This window comes from Macaca nemestrina, chromosome 11 (assembly GCF_043159975.1).
Source record: "Macaca nemestrina isolate mMacNem1 chromosome 11, mMacNem.hap1, whole genome shotgun sequence".
Classification (NCBI taxonomy): domain Eukaryota; kingdom Metazoa; phylum Chordata; class Mammalia; order Primates; family Cercopithecidae; genus Macaca; species Macaca nemestrina.
The window spans coordinates 44,017,995-44,032,727 of record NC_092135.1 but is presented as its reverse complement, the minus strand read 5'-3'; the positions used below and the strand labels follow the sequence as shown (position 1 = coordinate 44,032,727).

General features: G+C 36.1%; 1 non-coding gene across 1 annotated transcript; it reads right to left on the bottom strand.

Moving 5' to 3' along the window:
• Positions 1-2,558: 2,558 nt before the first annotated feature.
• LOC112428631 (U7 small nuclear RNA) lies at positions 2,559-2,620 on the bottom strand. The gene has a single exon (XR_003020679.2). It is a non-coding gene; the product is annotated as a U7 small nuclear RNA (small nuclear RNA).
• Between the last annotated feature and the right edge of the window lie 12,113 nt (positions 2,621-14,733).

Below are 14,733 nucleotides of genomic sequence, written 5' to 3'. Positions count from 1 at the left end.
CCAGGGGTTCAGTATAGGTCCTGCTGCTTGTGGCATAGAATGCCAATCACTGAGACAAGGAGTATTGTCAGGGAAGAAGGCTTTAATCTGGTGCTGCAGCCAAAGATAACAGGAGGTAAAGTAGCAAATCCATCTTCCACCCAAGTAAAATGGTGGGGTTTATATAGCAGGAAAGGTAGAAAACCAGGAATTAGGGAGTGGTAAGGAAGCAGTCATGATGGATGGGGGGCTGGTGTCTCATTTTCTGGACATGGTAATCTGATGAGCTTTAGTTTCTTCACTGAGGGCGGTTTCCTGAGGAAGTCAGATGAGACAAATGTCAGTTTCAAGTTTTAAAACAAGAGAAGGTCAATTGCTATGTCTATTCAAAAAAACATAAATATTATTTGTATGAGACTATTGGGCCAGTTTCAATAGTGTGCAACCTTTTGTTGGTGAGATTTCCAGCTTTGCTATAGCCTCTATTCCAGCAGTCTATATTCACATCATCTAAATCCTAGCTCTCAGCTTCTTCTAGTTTCGAGCATTTCTGAGGAAAATACATTAAAAAATTAACTATCTCTAAGGTAGACAGAAGGGAAATGTACTCTCTAAGTACTCTCTAAGTAGGACACTCTAAGATGCTCTAAGAGGACATTGAATGGGGAGAAGGGGCAAGAACTCAATTAAAGCCCCAACACATCATCCTCCTTCGTGTATTCTATTTCCTCTCTTTGTTCAGAAATTGATTTATATGTTGATTAGTAGTACAATAACTCTTACATTCCTTTTTCAACAAATGTTTACTGAATCCAGGAAAAATTCAGATGCTATGCTAGAATTTTGGTTCCAACATGAAGACCACACAGTCTGCGTTTAATGTGCTCACAATTTTACCACAGGTGACCACATAAACAGATAATTAGTATGTAATCAATAAAAAGCTGTAATAATGAATAGAGTAATGTGAAGAGAGTGTTCCACTGAAAAGGTCTTTAAAAGTTTCATAGAGTCAGTTATCTAATTTTGTTCAAGAAAATTGAATAGAAATTTCAAAGGTGTGTCAGGGTAAAGTGAGAGAAATCATTACTGAGACTGACTGGACAAGGTTGCTATTGTGTGATTAGAATTCTGTGTACCCAGAGGAACTTTTGTACTTTCAGGGACACAGTACAATTTTACTTGAGCAAGTCTCAAATTAGAAATAAATTAATGAGAAAATTACTCTAGTTTATCCTTAACCACCATTTTTAATACTTTGCATTTCTCTGCTAACACGAACTGATCAATTGTTTGACTCTGTTACGGAATTAATTGCTTAATTCAGTCAAATTGGTAATCAGATTAATTGACTGGTTAAATCAATTGTCATTGCCAAGTTGGGTGAAACAGAAAAGATTGAATTGTATAGTTTGTTATAAAGGCAGGAGCTTGTTCTCAAATTTTTTGTTTCTTATTTAAGTAATGTCTATAGATTTTTTTAAAAACTTGTTTACATTTTTTACATAGCACTTATAACTGAGTTTTTACAATATTGTGATGGAAGTGATGGAAGTGTTTTTGACTCCACTTTACTGATGGAAATAAAGAGGTATATCAGGGTTAAGTGATTGTTGACTATATTACTGTACTGCTAATAAATGGCAGATTTAGGACTTGAACTGAAGGGCTGCTGACTCTAAATCTAGCACTTTTTTTTCTAGAAATAGAGAGGAATGAAATATTGGGTATAGAAATTTTTAAAGTCATCAGTAATTAAAAGGTATACTAAGTCATGAGGAATTTTTATTTCACCACAGAAACATTTTCCTGCCTTAAGGTTAGGGTGGGATAGTAGTTTTTTGCAGTACACTTGGGAAATGGTTAAGTCTGATGGATGACCTGGCACATTATTGGAAATAAAGTTCCATCAAGAAAAACATGTATTACCAATCATTATCCTGAAGCTTTTCTAGAATGAATTGGACAAATATTTACAGGATCTCATGTGAGCTTCACTGTAATGTTGCCAAGGTGATATATAATTCTAAGGCCCATATTTTGTTTTTTTCTGTTTAGCCAGTTGAACGAAGATTCTTATTTAAGTGTCCACAGCACGATTGGTACTATTGGAAATGGAAACAATGAAAAGATTCATTTTTTAATTCAAAATGTTATCTTCCTTCCTTTTTCCTTCCTACCTTCTTTTCTTTCTGCAGAAGCGTTCGTTGAACGTCACACTGTACCAGGCACTACTGCAGTGTGAATAGTAAACAATGTCTAAAATATGTCTAGCTCCTGGCAAAGCTCACAGTCTAGTGATGGAGATGGAATTCCCACTCATGAAACAATTGAGTAATTATATTCTGAATAATAAGGTATTAGCTAGAATTATACAGTCATATTGATAAGAAAAATAGTTGATCAGTTTAATTCATTAATTGAATTTGAGTAGAACTCACAATTCAAACCCCTAGGGATGAGTGAGAGAAGTAAACCTTATGGAAACTATGATACATTGGAGATTATATGTTCTGACTAAAAGGTTGATCAGTCTCTGTGGTTTTTTCTTGTTTGATTATTTGTTTGTTGTTTTTTTAAGAGGCTTTCCAGTAAAGACCAGAGAGCCTGCTAAATAAATTCCAAAAGAGCTGTAACACTTAGTCCCTGTGCTGTGGAAGAATATTGTTAAGTAGAAATTCAAATTATGCATTGTCAAATTAGCCCATCTCCCTCTTTTTTTCCTAGAAATCTGGAATTTAAAATTATTTTCTGAGCTTTTTTGTTTTTTCAAGATGGTAAATAAAATAGACTTTGGAAAAAGATTGTGTGGGACAAACAAAACAACCATGACCATGAGTTTGCAAACTCTATGTTTTTAAATTACAGAAGTGTAGGATTACCAAATGTGATAGCATCTTTTGCAAGACAACTTATAACAAGTTTGATCAGAATTGGATTTGTCTCTGGGCATAGGAAAAAATGCGAAGCTACAAATTGAGAAGTACCACAGTAAAGAGAAGAGCAGAGGGGAGAGGAGTGGAGAGGGTAAAAGATAGGGGAAGGAAAGAAGGGAAAAATAATCCCTTTGTTCACAAATGCTGTCTTTGTGATGGCTTCATTTTTACCCTCAAACTTATTAAAGAAGAAAAGTGTGGGGTTTTTTTTGTTTTGTTTTGTTTTGTTTTGTTTTTTAATCAATTACAGAAATACTCCCAAATTGCATTTTCTCATGAGTGGTTAACAGATGTTTCCACAAGTTAGTGAGTTTACTCAAGTGTCAGAGGCTGGACATTTGTGTATAAAATCCTTCTTTAGTCAAAAAGAAGCAAATTAGAGAAATATCTTACCAGTGTAAATATTTCAGATTGTAATAAACTCCGTAATGCCTTAGCTCACAATACTTGGCCAGAACACATTAACTTGTTCCCTCCAATTTCAATAGCAGTAGTATTTTCCTTTTTTAATTTGTAAAAACAAATCACACATAGCAAAAAATTTTTCCTAAATGTAGGAATCTACTAAAACTCTAACCTTTTAGCATGTGAACCTCATTTCTAAGTAGATAAATGACAGACTATTAACTTTCCTTTCTACTTCCTTTGAGTCATGACTTGACTTTCAAAACATTTGGTCAACCAGACTCAAAGTCTCCTTGCAGAAGAAACATTGAGAAATCATGTACTTCTCTCCTTTTACAATTCCCCTTCAGGGCAGAGCAATACAAGTGACCCTGGCTTTTGACAAACCTTAGCTGAACAAAGTGTAACAAGCCCTGTCTGTTTTGAGCAGAATTTTCTATTCTGACAGATACGGCTCAGGAGCATTTGATGTCTGCTTGCTGGTCATAGATAATGGTGCATCTTGGGACCATTGTCATTCTTGTCAATAAAAAGGCCTGGGGGGACATGCAACAAAGCTACCTTTTGATTCACCGTTTTTCTTTCCTTCACAGGACATTTGTAAGCCTGTGGTCAGCTAGGTCATTTTATTTTATCCTGATGTGCCTTGATAATAGCATCATGTCTACAAAAAATTTGACAGGCCATCGATGTTTGTTTCTTTGACTCCTATGTTGTTTTTCAGTCCTCAATGTCAAACATACTTTGAAAGCTACTGAATATGTTGGTTGGGACTGTATTTGACAAGACATTTCTTCTTTGATAAAATTAAGCTCATGGGGGTTGATTTTTGAATTTAAGGTAATTTTTTGAGCAATGCAAGACACTCTATCATTCTACTGGTGGCACATAAGAAATGTTTGAAAAACTGGAAATTCTATTTAATTTAGCTAAACAATATTTTAAAATATGAGTTTTGGAGACTGGAACAAGAGCAAACTGTTAAGCGCAAAATGGACAAATTATGACTGTTATCACATTAAAACGAGGTCTACCCTCATATTTACTGAATTCTGGTACAATTGTGAAAAATGCAATGTGCATGAATGTCTATATATGAAAGGAGGAGTTTACATAAAACTCAGTCTTTGAGGAAAGGCTGGCTATTGTTTCTGTTCTTAAAAACCAGTTGGAAGTATATGTTAAGAAATTATACTGAAGCTGCAGGATTACTTGAGGCCAGGAGTTCAAGATCAGCCTGGGCAACATGGCAGGACTCTATTTCTATAATTTCTGTTTTAATTAGTTGGGTGTGGTGGCATGCACCTGTACTCTTAGCTACTTAGGAGACTGAAGCATGAACATTGCTTGATGTCAGTAATTGAAGGCTGCAGTAAGCTCTGATAATACCACTGCACATTAGCCTTAGTGACAGAATAAGATACTGTCTTCAAAAAAAAAATACACAAAAAAAAATATATATATATACACACACACATATATAAGTGTGTGTACACAAATATATAAAGAATATATACGAGTAATATGCTATGAAATTACAAAAAATACCATTGAAAATATTTGAATGTCAAAGGGAATATGCATATCACAATAACATCCTTAAGGATAATATTGTACCATAAGGTTTTAAAGGGGTTTTTACATGCTGTGTCTGGTCACATTGTCTGGAGTGTCATTTCTCCTGCTTTGAAGATAAGTAAACCAATGCTTAGAATGTGTGTGAGTTTTTTCATTGACAAAAATAAATTGACAAGTAGTTTGTATCAACTCCAAGAGTCTTTCCATCTCAACACAATAATATGTGCCAAGTCCTTTGCACAAAGTAAGAGCTCAATAAATGTCAGTTAGCATTATGAGAATTGGCTAGCATATATTGAAAATTCCTGTAGCTTACTGAATTATTTCAAGTCTTCTTCTGAGAAAGAGAATAGTTTTCTTAAATGTAATGAGAAAAATTATTCATGTACACAACAGTCATTTTAGCATAATCATATCAAGATATTCTAGTATAATCATTAAAATCAAATCTGAAAAATTTTAGGTTGGAATAGATATTTGTTTATATTTCTGATGGAGGACAATACATTGTTGATAATCACTTCAAATAATAGTTGATTCTTAGTCATTACATGGTATTGTGGTCTTTCGATATTAACCAGGAAAGTATATCCAGAAGTTAAATGCATATTTAAAATAAGCATAAAATAGAATTAAATAAATAACCTTTCCAAATACAAGACTTTCTTTTTTTTGGCCTGATACCTTATGCTATTTTGTCCTAATCTAAGCTATCAAATTTCACAAATCATCATGTTCTACAGAAGGGTCCTTTCATGTCTTGGAGTACTTGGAAAATAGATAATGATCTCACAAGCTAGCACAGAAAAACAATTTGTAATTGGAACAATAGAATATTTGTAAACGGAACAAACAGAATCATCAGAATTTCACCTTGTCAGTGGGGCAAAATAAGTCATGGACTGAAGACTTCTCTGGGTTTGCCCTAAAAACTCAAAATCAAGCATCAAAAGAATCCAACTTACTCCAAGAACTTAACTGTGTGACAGAAGAGAAGCAAATACTTCTTTTAAATATGCAAGGAAATGCAGTAACCAACAAAGTAAATTTTTAAATGCGTTGGCTTATATCAGGAATGCAAGGTAGATTTAACATTCACAACTCATTTAATTATTTGACTGTATAACCGATTAAAAATGTAAAAAGAGCATATAATTATGTACAAAAAAATTTCACAAAATTCAGCACACATTCATAATAACAACTTGCAGCAGACTAAGAATTCAAGAAAAGTTTTTCAATCTAAAAACGATAATTTATGGCTAGGCACAGTGGCTCATGCATGTAATGTCAGTACTTTGAGAGGCTGAGGAGAGCAGATCACCTGAGGTCAGGAGTTCCAGACCAGCCTGGCCAACATGGCAAAGCCCCATCTCTACTAAACAACACACACAAAAAAAATTCCAGGCATGGTGGTGTGCACCTGTAGGCCAAGCTACTCGGGAGGCTGAGGTGGGAGAATGGCTTGAACCTGGAAGACTCCAGCCTGGGAGACAGAACAAGACCTTGTGTTAAAAAAAACAAAAGATAATTTATGAGTAATCTAAAGCTAATGATAAAAAACTGAAAGCTTCTACTTTAAATTCAGGAACAAAAAAGGATGATTAGTCTTACTATTTGTATCCAACATTTTACCAGAAGGCCTAGGCAATGCAATGAAATTGGGTAAAAAAATACAAAAGATATACAGACAGCAACAGAACTGAACTGATTATATGATTGAACATATAGAAGAGCCTACAGAATGCACAAAAATTCAAATACTAAAATTAATATTAGGTACTTTAAGGTAAAATTTAAATATAAAATGTTATTGTGGCTGTGTGCGGTGGCTCACGTCTGTAATTCCGGTACTTTGGGAGATCGAGACCATCCTGGCCAACATGGTATAACCCCATATCTACTAAAAATGCAAAAATTAGCTGGGCATGGTGGGGCATGCCTGTAGTCCCAGCTACTCGGGAGCCCGAGGCAGGAGAATGACTTGAACCTGGGAGGCGGAGGTTGCAGTGAGCTGAGATCGTGCCATTGCACTCCAGCCTGGAGACAGAGCGAGACTCTGTCAAAAAAAAAAAAAAAAAAAAAAAAAAGTTAGTGTGTTTCTACATTTAACAAATTTGAAATTGAAATTAAAAGTACTATCTTCAATAGCATAAAATATTCAATACTTAAGGATAAATATAACAAAATATATGTAAGATCTAAAGGTAATAAAATATATGTAAGTCTCTGAAAATTACATTAATTTGTTGGGAGAAATTTAAAAAGAGCTAAATAGAGAAAGGTACTATGTTCATCTATCAAAAGAATCAACATTGTTAAGATGTAAATTATCTGAAGATTCAATATAATCCCTATTATTTCCAATGAGATTTTATTTTTATGTAAAAATTGATGAAATCATTCTAAAAAGCAAATGATCTAGTATAGGTAACATAATTTTCAAAAAAGAACAAAATGGAGTTCTTAGAATACATTTCAAGACATTTTACACTTAGAATACTACATTTCAAGCTACAGTAATCAAAAGAATATGATATTGACAAAAAGACATATAGCTCAATGAAACAGAATATATTATTTGACACATAGATGCTCAATTGATTCTTAAGGTAATTCAGTGTGAGAAATTTAGTTCAATTAGTCCTAATTCTAAATTCACATAATCGTCTCAGTTTTCAAGTCTAGACTACTCTCCCTCATCAGTTCAAAAACCTTTTGCAACCTGCAAACTGGGAAAGCATTCCCATGTGGATCTACTTTCAAACTCTTAGATTTGATTTGCTCCCACTCATCTGAGTCATTTATTCTTTCCCACTCTCTCTCTGTGTCATGAGATATTGTAGATTAATGGGTTTAAGATGTCTTCTAATTTAGAAAGATTCAAGTTTTTATTTTGCTTTCTTGTTTTTCCGGTAGTTTTGGGGTAAGTTTTGAAAGAAGAAAAGGGCAGAAAATGGTATCACTAACCTATTCATTTATCTTTATTCCTAATCTTTCCTTGTCTCTCTACAGTCTGCACTATAATTAAATCTAGAGTTAAATATTTCTATCTGTATAGTGGAAGATAGTATCAGGATATTTTTATACTTGTTGAAGTTAAGCTGCCCTGGATTTCTCCAATCATAATACATTCTATTTCTATTTTTTCCATGAAATAATCACTGTAATAGTCAGGGCTTATTGAGCATTTACAGCATTCCAAGCAATGGTCTTTAGAGTTAACAAAAATGAACTCCTGTGATCTTTGGAGGTGAGTAATATTATTATCTTTGCTTAACTGATAAAATAAGAGAAAACTGAGACAACAAAAGCTTAAGTGATGTTCCCAAGGTAATAAAATTCAGAAATAATTGTGTTGTAATTTGAACCCAAGCAGTCTGGCTTCAGAATCTGCATCTTTTAACTATTGTTTTACACAGTATCATGGAAATCAAAAGTAAAAACACCTGTGCATACAAACGCGCACACACACACAGAATTCATTTTTTAATGTGTTCTCTCTTCTTTTCTTTCTATGGCATTCCACTTAGAAACAAAAACTAGAATTTACAGAAAACTGGAAAGAAATCAACACAGTATTTGAGTAAATGACATTAGTGCTATGTGTGTAAATCTTGTCTCTTTAGAACGTAAGGATCTATTATGAGGATCTTGAACTCAAAAGGCACATGGAGTTTCCCTAGGAGAGAAGCTAATGCCCAGCAGAAAAATTTGCTGATGACAGAAAGACAGCCTGTCAGTTCCCCAGTAAATCTGGTTGTCTTGGTTGATTAGCCTGGAATGTGGTCTTGATGTTCCCAGCAGAGGCTCCTTCCTTCCTTCCTTCCTTCCTTCCTTCCTTCCTTCCTTCCTTCCTTCCTTCCTTCCTTCCTTCCTTCCTTCCTTCCTTCTTTCCTTCCTTCCTTCCAGGTTTGGCTGTGTCCTCACCCAAATCTCATCTTGAATTGTAGCTCTCACAATTCCTATGTGTTGTGGGAGGACCTCGTTGGCAATAACTGAATCTTGGGGGCAGTTTCCCCCATATTGTTCTTGTAGTGGTGAATAAGTCTAACAAGAACAGATGGTTTTATAAGAGGAAACCTCTTTAACTTGGCTCTCATTCTCTCTTGTCTGCCACCATGTAAGATATGCCTTTCACCTTCCACCATGATGGGGAGGCCTCACCAGCCACATGGAACTGTGAAATTAAACTTTTTTTTTTTTTTTTAATAAATTACCCAGTCTTGAGTATGTCTTTATCAGCAGCATGAAAACAGACTAACACAGTAAACTGGTATCGGTAGAGTGAGGCTCTGCTGGAAAGGTGTCCAAAAATGTGGAAGCAACTTCAGAACTAGGTAACAGGCAGAGGTTGGATCAGTTTGGAGGGCTCAGAAGAAGACAGGAAAATGTGGGAAAGTTTGGAAGTTTCTAGAGACTTGTTGAATGGCTTTGACCAAAATGCTGATAGCAATATGGACAATAAAATCCAGGCTGAGGTGTTCTCAGATGGAGACGAGGAACTTGTGAAATGGAGTAAAGGTGCCTCTTGTTTTGTTTCAGCAAGGAGATGCAGCATTTTGCCCCAGCCCTAGAGATTTGTGGAACTTCGAACTTGGGGGAGATGATTTACAGTATCTGGTGGAAGAAATTTCTAAGCAGCAAAGGATTCAAGAGGTGACTTGGGTGCTGTTAAAAGCATTCAGTTTTAAAAGGGAAATAGAGCATAAAAGTTCAGAAAATTTGTAGCCTAACGATGCAATAGAAAAAAAAAAATTCTGAGGAAAAATTCAAGCTGGCTGCAGAAATTTGCATAATTAATGAAGAGTCAAGTGTTAATCACCAAGACAAAGGGGAAAATGTCTCCAGGGCATGTCAGAGACATTTGCAGCAGCCCATTACATCACAGGCCTAGAGGCCTAGAAGGAAAAAATGGTTTCATGGGCCGGGCCCAGGGACCCCTTCTTATGTGCAACCTAAACACTTGGTGCCCTGCTTCCCAGCTCTTTACCCATGGCTAAACGGGGCCAAGGTACATCTTGGACTGTGGCTTCTGAGGGTGCAAGCAAGTTCCAAGACTTGGCAGCTTCCATATGGTGTTGAGATTGCAGGTGCACACAAGTCAAGAATTGAGGTTTGGGAACCTCTGCCTAGATTTTAGAAGATGTATGAAAATGCCTGGATGTCTAGGCAGAAGTTTGCTGCAAGTGTGGGGCCCTCATAGAGAACCTCTGCTGAGGCAGTGCAGAAGGGAAATGGGGGATTGAAGACCCTGCACAGAGTCACCACTGTGGCACTGCCTAGTGGAACTGTGAGAAGAGAGCCACCATCCTCCAGACCCCAGAATCTCAGAATGGTAGATCCACTGACAGCTGGCACTGTGCTCCTGGAAAAGCCAAAGACACTCAATGCCAGCCCATTTATGGCTTTTAAGCAGCCAGGAGGGTGGCCGTACCCTGCAATGCCACAAGAGCAAAGCTGCCCAAGACCATGGGGATCTACTTCTTGCATCAGTGTGACCTGGATGTGAGGCCAGGAGTCAAAGGACATGACTGTTTAACATTAAGACATTAACGTTAAAAACGTTTGACTTGCCCTGCTGTATTTTGTGCTTGCATGGGGCCTTTAACCTCTTCATTTTGGCCAATTTCTCCCATTTAGAATGAGTGTATTTATCTAACGTTTGTACCCCCATTGTATCTAGGAAGCAACCAACTTGTTTTTTATTTTAGAGGCTGATAGGCAGAAAGGACTTGCTTGGTCTTAGATGAGACTTTGGACTGTGGACTTTTGAGTTAATGCTGAAATGAGTTAAGACTTGGGGGACTGTTAGAAAGGCATGATTGGTTTTGAAATGTGAGGACATGGGATCTGGGAGGGGCCAGGGTTGGAATAATGTGGTTTGTCTGTGGCTCCAACCAATGTCTTCTTGAATTTTAGCTTCCATAATTCCCATGTGTTGTGGGGTGGGGGGGATCTGGTGGGCAATAATTGAATTATGGGGGTGGTTTTCCCCATACTGTTCTTGGAGTAGTGAATAATTCTCACAAGACCTGATGGTTTTATAAGGGGAAACCTCTTTTGTTTGGCTCTTATTCTGTCTTGTCTGCTGCCATGTAAGATGTGCCTTTCACCTTCTGCCATGATAGTGGGGCTACCCCAGCCACGTGGAGCTGTGGGTCTGCTAAACCTCTTTTTCTTCAGAAATTACCCAGTCTTGTGTGTGTCTTTATCACGAGCATGAAAACGGACCAATACACTGCCTTCCTTCAAAATTTGAGTGATCGTCTAGCAAATTGTGAGAATAAAGTAGTTAAATAGGCACAGTTTCTGACCTCATTGGTCTGAATTTAATTGTTTAATTAGTAAAGTAATTATCCTAAAAAGTGAAAAGTACAGGTACTATAAGAAAGTAAAGCAAGTTGGCTAACCCAGACTTGATAACCAGGCCTGCCTGAGAAAGTGAAACATAAACCCAAATCCCGAAGAGTTCAAATAAAACTGCCTTTTTTGTGTGTGAAATTCCTAGTTCTAAGCAACTAAGTTCAGTAAAATGTTAAAATAGGCAGCATGTCCTTTAACATAGAGTTTCAGGAAAAAATTAGAATGGATAAACATTATAGCATACTTTACAAAACTTTTATACACTTTAAAAAAGTGACTTGACCTCTCTGAGGCTCAGTTGCCTCATCTGTAGTTGGTTTTAATCCAATGTCCCACATACATTTGCTGAAAGGATAAAACAAGATTGCCTTTGAAAGAGAAGAGAGTCTCAAGCACATAGCAAGATGTATAATTGTTTCTTTGTTGCTTTATTTTTTATAATTTATTATTCTTTCAGCCATTAAGGTCTGTGGTCTCAGGCAACAGTCATGCAAACTACTTTACTTAAACTACTGTAGGCATCAGAGTTACCACAACAGCAGCCCTGCTCCACAGCAAGTCCCCATGCATGCCAACAATCCTGATCCTATTTATGACCAGCTTGTTTACTTTGTGTTAGCAAGGTTGTTATTTTTCACTCCTCTTTAAAGGACCAAGAAAAGAGAGTAGTAGAATAATAAATCTAAATCGAGGCTCAGCATGGTGGCACATGCTTGTAATTCCTGCACTTTGAGAAGTCAAATCAGGAGGATTGCTTGAGGCCAGGAGTTTAACACCATCCTGAGCAACATACTGATACTCTTAAAAAAAAAAAAAAAAGAAAGAAAGAAATAGAGAAGATCTGGAAGTGTAGGAATGAAAATAAAGCTGGTTTCTTTGGCTTTTCACAATGCCATAAGTCTCAGAACAGGCATCATTCCACAGCTTTCCACCCCAATTGAGGGTTTTGTTTGGGGGCCTTAAACCCTGGATAATGTACCATGGTTTAAGGCCTCCAAACAAAGCCCTAATCCATCCACTAAGATGGATCTTCTTCGAACAGGAGTTTAGGTTGTCCTATATTTTCTCAGGCCTACTCACTTCTATCCATCAGGGCACACTCAATGGTTCCTTTTCTTTATTTCCAAGTTCCTTCTTCTGCATTCTACTTGTGATATTCACCATGTTACCTTCACTCTCATTATCTCTCCAGTGCTTTACAATGGTAGTGTTTGTTTTTTACAAGGTAGTAGTTCTCTAGTGACTGAATCTGTTAATATTTAAGTATAAATAGACTAAAAATTAGGTTTACTGAATATTTTAATACTAGATATCTGGTTAGTTTGTTCCTCCCAAATACAGCCAGAATCTAAGTTCAATAAAAATTGAATGATTTTCATCTCTATCTGCATTTATATTGGAATCAGCATCTGTTTTTTATCTATTAATATATATAACCTTTTAGTACTGATATTTTCCATTTTATCTTTTTATGTTCACTCATGTTATCTCTGGATAACAATGGGACATAAATATGATTAAAAAAAAGAAGTGTAAGAGCTCATATGTTTGTTCAAAATCACATAAGAGGATATATCAATGCCCAAGTTAGACTACATATTTGGGAAATATGTATAACTCCCTCCTATAGGGTATCACCTTGGTGTTATCCCCGTGCCAGCCCTCATTAATTCACACTATTTGAAATCACTTCTGTCAACAATCTAGGTTAAATTCTCTGGAATTTTTCTCATACAATATGCTAACATTTTTCAAAAACTCAGTATATTCAAACCATTAGATGAATGTTCAGCAAAAAATCTGCCAGTTGTATTCAAATTGTAAAAAAAAGTTTATAATAATAAAAGCTTATCAAAATAAATCATGATAACATAGTGATTATGAACAGTATTAATTATTAAATATCAGAAATGGGATTATTTAGTTTTCAGTCCTTCAAAAACGTATCTACATCTGACCTTTTAATATCTTGGGCCAAGTGTCAGAGTCCACATTCATTTTTTTTTCCGCTTAGTATTTTTATTCAATAAAACAACTTGAACTCATAATTATAACTCTGGTAGCTAATCTATTCAGTAAGGAAAAATATTTATTGCAAATCTTTTATTTGCTAAGAAACACATGATATAATTGAATATATCTGATACATAGAATGCATTAGACAAAATTCCCAACTCTAGAGGAACTTGCATGTTAAAATGGGAAGACAGGCAACAAATAATCAAACAAGTAATAATAATCAACAAATAATCAACTTAGAAGTTTGTATACAACAAATAAGTTGATTATTTAGTAGATTAGAAAATGATGTTAACAAAAGACCATGAGACCTGCAGAGGAAGAAGGGACAGCTTTTATTTCCATAAGAACAATGTATAGATTAGGGAGATCATCACTGAGTACAAATGAAAGTGGGCTTTCCAAAGAACAAAGGAGAAGCTTGGCTTAAGTAGAAAAAGCTCCTACCTCAAGTTCTTAATCAGGTCCATTTATTCAAATGAAGGATTCAATTTTGTTTAGCTTTGGTCAAGATAGTCAAGCTCTGATTGGGTGGCTTCCCAAACCCTAACCAGAAATCTGTGACAGATACTTTGTTCATACGACTGATTGGGGTGCTTTCTGGCTGCAGTTTTCCTTGGTTCCAGTTACAGGAATTGTTCTGGCTCAAAGGCATAAAGCAGTTTGTTTGTCAAGAGCTTCCTTTCCAAGAGCAAATAGTGTGTGACTACTCTTCTCTTACCCTGCCATGACCAGTTAGTTCTGCTACCTAAACTTGGGTATCTCAGCCATAAGGAGTTCCTGTTGTCTGGAGAGCTCAGGGCCTTATTTACAGTTGTAATTCACAGTGAAAAGTGCTATAAAGAAACAGAACAAGAAAGAAAGAAAGAAAGACAGACAGAAAGAAAGACAGAAAGAAAGACAGTCAGACAGAAAGAAAGAAAGAAAGGGAGAAAGAGAAAAGAGAGAGAGAAAGAAAGAAAGAAAAAGAAAGAAAGAAAGAAAGAAAGAAAGAAAGAAAGAAAGAAAGAAAGAAAGAAAGAAAAAGGGAGGAAGGAAGGAAGGAAGGAAAAGGAAGGAAGGAAGGAAAGGGAGAGAGAGAGAAAGAAAGAGAGAAAGAAAAAAGGAAGGAAGGAAGGAGAAGGAAGGAAGGGAGGAAAGGAAGAGAGAGAGAGAAAGAAAGAGAGAAGGAAAGAGAGAAAGAAAGAGAACGAAGGAAGGAAAGAAGAAAGAAAAAGAAAGAAAGAAAGAGAAAGAAAGAAAGGAAGAAAGGAAGGGAGGGAAGAAAGGAAGGAAGAAAGAAAGAGAGAAAGAGGGAAAAGAGAGAGAGAAAGAAAGAAAGAAAGAAAGAAAGAAAGAAAGAAAGAAAGAAAGAAAGAAAGAAAGAAAGGAAGGAAGGAAAGAAGGAAGGAAGGAAGGAGAAGGAAGGAAGGAAGGAAGGAAAGGGAGAGAGAGAAAGAAAGAGAGAAAG